Source organism: Micromys minutus, assembly GCF_963924665.1.
Source record: "Micromys minutus genome assembly, chromosome: 2".
Lineage (NCBI taxonomy): Eukaryota > Metazoa > Chordata > Mammalia > Rodentia > Muridae > Micromys > Micromys minutus.
In genome coordinates, this window is record NC_137971.1 from 58,770,938 (window position 1) to 58,776,937 (window position 6,000).

The window sequence follows — 6,000 nt, forward strand, 5'->3', positions numbered from 1 at the left end:
TACCAGTCTTCCAACAGTCCCACTCATTTGTGAAAAAGTAAGAGGAAGATGTTTTTCAGAACATTTGGCCAAATTCTGAAGCAAAACAGATGATGACTTTTGTTGGATTTGTTTCCTGTATTTGCTCATCCAGGAGCGAAGCACTGGCCCACATCCCTCTGCATCACACATGTCAATACATGTGAAAATACTGATTATTTCTCTTGTACAGTCTCAATTCACTTTTCTGATATGGTTCTAGATATTTTGTGGATTAAAAAAAAGATGTTTTAAAAGACAAAGAAATATTTTTTGTCACATTGTCTTCTGATAATACAGAAAAGATATTAGTTTAAACCTTATTCATCTTATATTTTTGTGTAACTATGCATCTTTGGATGCATTAGAAACCATGACAGTGGATCTAAGTAACAGATTTTTGAGTTATTTATGGATCATGATTCTTTCATCTATATAAACGATGCTGTCCACCATACACAGTATTCTAACCTGAATGTTCTCTGAATAAACTGTTGGTACAGACCACTCTGTCCTTCACACCTCAGTTGTGGTTTTGTAATCTGCTCATTAATTAAGTCTTCTAGACTACCAGGGACAGTTGTCATTTTATTTTAAATTTATTTTCTTCTTATACATCACATCATGATCAAAGTTTCTCATCCCTCCATTTCTCTCTTCCCCAATCACTCCTCTGTTTCCCTTTGGAAAAGAGTAGGCCTCCCAGGGCTATATATTAAGACTAGGTATGAAACCTCATATAAAGGCCATATGAGGCAACACAAGAGGAAGAAAGGGGTCCCATGAGCAGGCAAAAGAGTCAGAGTCATCCCCACTTCCACTGTAGAAGTTCCATAAAACCACCAAGCTAACATCCCTGGCATACGTGCAGGGGACCTAGCAGAGACCCATGCAGGCTCTGTGATTGCTGCTTAAGTCTCTGTGAACCCCTATGAGCCCTATTAGTTGATTATGTGGGCAGTGCTTTGAGATTCTACCTTAGATCTGTCAAAATGTCTAAGATCAATAATACAAGTGATAGCTTATGCTGGTGAGAATGTGGAGCAAGAAGACCATTCTTCTATTGCTGGTGGGAGTGAAAACTCCTACAGCCACTTTGAAAACCAACATGGTGTTTCCTTAGAAAACTGGGAATCAGTCTACTTCAAGATATAATTATACCACTCTTGGGCATAGACCCAAAGTATGCCCCATCCTACCTCAAAGACACTTGTTCAACTATGTTCAAAGTGACTTTATTTATAATAGTTCGGAAACAACCTAGATGTCCTTCAACCAAATAATGGATAAAGAAAATATGATAGTACACTTAAAAATTGGAGTATTATTCACCTGTTTAAAAATGACATCATGAAATTCACAGGCAAATAGATGGAACTAGAAAAGATCATCCTGAGTGAGGTAATGCAGACCAGAATGACAGACATGATCAGTGCCTAGCCCAATCATCATTAGAGAGGCTTCCCCTGGCAGCTGACGGGAGCAGATCAGAGATCCATAGGCAAGAGTTGGGTGGAATGAGAAGCCAAATTGGAGATCTTAATAATGTTCCTCCTCTTGGAGCTTTGGGGACCCTGTGGAAGAGATGGAAGAAGAATTATAGGACCTAGAGGGGTTGAAAACAGGTGTCACTTAACTGGGACTTCAGAACCAATTGTTCCTGAGATGATAGAGACCTAATGGTGTGACTTGAAGATGAATGAGTCACTGTGTCCTGATTCTCTAGTGCACCTATGGGTGCTTGGAGGCTATGGAGGTAACATTTTCATTATTTAACACAACAGATGATGTCCAATGTGGCAGGCAAGAATCCACTAGAAATTTACTATTCTTAGCCTTTAGTTAAAAATCTAGTTAGAAATCTGGAGGTTTGGCTATCAGGGTAGAATTGAGTCACATGTTTACTTAAGATGGGAAACCTGAAACAAAGAAAGAGGGCTCTAAGGTGCCCTGCTGTGAAAAGAGACAAGATGGATGCTCTGAGTCAGAGAGCTGGAGAATGGGAGCTGCCTACCTCTTGGGGCAGATTTTGATTGAACTGTGAATTTGTAAAATTGAAATTATTTGCTTTTAGGATATATTTATATACAGATTTTGTCTGAATCACATGGGGAATTTTGCCTACAGTTTGGAACTAGGATAGGGAAAGTTAGTCACTGACTCCAAGTAGAGAGCAGTGATAATTTGCCTTTTATGTACAGGTATTAATTAATAAAAGTCTATGGCTCCAGGTAGAGAGCATAACAGATAAATATTATAAAAGGTATTAATATTAGATGTCTGTGGCTCCAGGTAGAGAGCATAACAGATAAATATTATAAAAGATATTAATAATTAGATGTCTGTGGCTCCAGGTAGAGAGCATAACAAATAGATGGAATATTAAGTCTGCAGAAAATGCATATTCTTTGAACGTGGACTTCATGGGAATTTTGGGTTTATATCCTGGCATGACAAATTAGAAAGGCCGAAATAGGCTCATACAGTATTTGTTTATTTACTTCATTTGTTTAAAATTGTTTTTATTACCAGAATGGGTGTGATTTTGAGTATTGTGGTTGTTTTATTGTTACTCTGGGACAGAGGGAAAGCTACAAGTTTTTCTGGTTGCCGGCTGTAGGATATAATGATTTGGGAGAAAGATTTTGTCTTTGTGTTTTTAGCTTCCAGAGCTATATGAATCAGATTTGATAGAGGGAGACCCCTGAAAAAACTAGATTCAAGAGAATAAAACAAAAAGGAGCAGAATTTCATCTTAACCAGTCTGTATACCCTACACAGACTGATATAAACCATACAGACATCTTTGGTGATACTTAAATTTTGTTTTGAGATTTGTATACTACAGAATGTACAGCTTTGACTAGATCCATCTTCAGACATGCTGAACTGACCTGCTTGAACTCCTGATCTCAGGGACTTTCAGTTAGATCTATTCAGGACAAACATCAGAGGCTACAACAATTGTTGGTATGGCCTCTTCTTTAATTTAATTTTTTCTTATTGTTTATTAGATACTCTATTTACATTTGAAGTATTATCCCTTTACCCTGCCCTGCTCCTATACTCCCTCCTCCTCCAGTTGCACATACTTCTGATCCCCCCCTCTCCACTCTATTGCTTTGTCATTCCCCTTCATTGGGAAAACATGTTTTCTCTGGAACAAAAGCCTCTTCTCATATTGATGCCAGACACTGCTATCTTCAGCTACATGTGCAACTGGACCAATGGGTCTCTCAAAGTGTGTACAGAGGTTGGTGTTTTACTCCATGGGAGTTTTGGAGGGTTTGGTTGATTGATAATGTTCTTATCTTCCCATGAGGTTGCAACTCCTTTTAGCTCCTTAGGTCCTTTCTTTACCAACCTCATTGGGATCCCCGGGTTCAGACCGATGGTTAGCTGCAAACAGGTTCATCTATATCTATATGACTCTAGCATAGTTCTTGAGGGGGTGTCTCTGTCTGGTTCCTGCCAGTAAGTACTTTTTGGGACCAACTATAGTGCTTGGGCTAGGTGACTGCATCTGTGGTGGATCCCCAGGTGGGGCAGCTTCTGAGTGATCTTTTCTTCAATCCTAGTTGCTCTATTTGATCTTGCATTTCCTCCCATGAGAGGTTTGTTCTCTTTTTTAAGAAGGACTGAGGCCTCCCCATTTTGGCCTTTCTTCTTTTTGAGCTTCATAATATCTGTGAATTGTTTCTTGGGTATTGGTTATTTTGAGCTTCTGGGGCTAGTATCCGCTTATCAGTGAGTGCATACCATATGTGTTCTTTGTGACTGAAGTACCTCACTCAGGATGATAGTCTCTAGTTTCATTCATTTGCCTATGTATTTCATGAAGTCACTGTTTCTAATAGCTGAGTAGTACGCCCTTGTGTAAATGTACCACATTTTCTGTATCCATTCATCTGTTGATGGACATCTGGGTTCTTTCCAGCTTCTGGCTATTATAAATAATGCTGCTCAGCCATGTGGTTGCTGGGATTTGAACTCAGGACCTCTGGAAGAGCAGTCAATGCTCTTAACCACTGAGCCATATCTCCAGCCCCAGGCATATACCCCAGAGACACTTTAATATACAACAAAGATACATACACCACAATGTTCATAGCAGCTCTATTTATAATAGAGCTGTGTGAAGTCCAAGAAAAAAAGAAAACAAAACAAAACAAAAAAAGTTGAATTAGTAAACCTATAATAATTTTGGTCATATGTAGAAATGTGTATTTTTGATTCATTAGTTATAATTTTATTTCTATTTATTTGTTTCTTCTTTGCAATATTCATTCATTAAAGGTTATTATATCATGGTTAAAAAAAATAAATCAAAAAAAAAAAAAAAGAATCTGGTATGACATGTAGCTGGTATGTCCTGAATATTTGGGATTGAATTTATAGGTTAAATTTCATGCTGTATTACGTATAGAATTCGCACTCATGTTCCAAATATTCCTATCAGCAGATTCACTTTTGTTAAGTGAAGTTCATAAGTCATAAATTAAATGTATAATAAAAAATGAATTTTGTTTTATATTTGAAAAAAAAAGGCTGCTATAAACATGGTGAAGAATGTGTCCTTGTTATAGGTTGGAGCATCTTTGGGGTATATGCACAGGAGTAGAATGGCTGGATTTTCAGGTAGTACTATGCTCATTTTTCTAAAGAACTGCCAGATTGATTTCCAGAGTGGTTGTACCAGTTTACAATCCCACCAACAGTGGAGGAGTGTTTCTTTCTCCACATCCTCACCAGCATCTGCTGTCACCTGAGTTTTTGATCTTAGCCATTCTAACTGGTGTGAGGTGCAATCTCAGGGTTGTTTTGATTTGCATTTCCCTGATGATTAGGGATCTTGAGCATTTCTTTAGGTGCTTCTCAGCCATTTGATGTTCCTCAGTTGAGAATTCTTTGTTTAGCTCTGTACCCCATTTTTAAATAGAATTATTTAATTCTCTATAGTCTAGCTTTCTGAGATCTTTGTATATATTAGATAATAGCCCTCTATTAGATGTAGAATTGGTAAAGATCCTTTCCCAATCTGTAGGCTGCCATTTTGTCTTCTTAATAGTGTCCTTAGCTTTACAGAAGCTTTGCAATTTCATGAGGTCCCATTTGTTGATTCTTGCTCTTAGAGAATAAGCCATTGGTGTTCTGTTCAGGAAAATTTCCCCTGTGCCTAAGTGTTCTAAACTCTTCCCCACTTTCTCTTCCAATAGTTTTAGTGTACCTGGTTTTATGTGGAGATCTTTGATCTACTTGGACTTGAGCTTTGTACAAGGGGATAGGAAAGAATGGATTTGCATTCTTCTACATGCTGACTGCCAGTTGAACCAACACCATTTGTTGAAGAGGCTGTCTTTTTCCCATTGAATGCTTTTAGCCCCATTGTCAAAGATCAAGTGACCATAGGTGTGTGGGTTCATTTCTGGGTCCTCAATTCTGTTCCATTGATCTACCTGCCTATCTCTATACCAATACCATGCAGTTCTTTTTTAAAAATCACAATTGCTTTTAATAATATAGCTTGAGATCAGGGATGTTGATTCCCCCAGAAGTGTTTTCATTTTTGAGAATAGATTTTTCTATTCTAGATTTTTTTGTTATTCCAGATGAATTTTCAAATTGCTTTTTCCAACTCTATGAAAAACTGAGTTAGAATTTTGATGGGATTGCATTGAATCTGTAGATTACTTTTGGCAAAATGACTATTTTTACAATGTTGATCCTGCTAATCCATGAGCATGGGAGATCTTTCCATCTTCTGAGATATCCTTTAATTTTCTTCTTCAGTGTCTTGAAGTTCTTGTCATATAGATCCTTCACTTCTTGGTTAGAGTCACCCCAAGGTATTTTATAGTCTTTGTGACTATTGTGAAGGGTGTCAAATTTCTAATTTCTTTCTCATCCTGTTTATCCTTTGATTTCTTTTTGTTGTCTAATTTCTCTGGCCAGGACTTCCAGCACTATATTGAATAGGTAGGG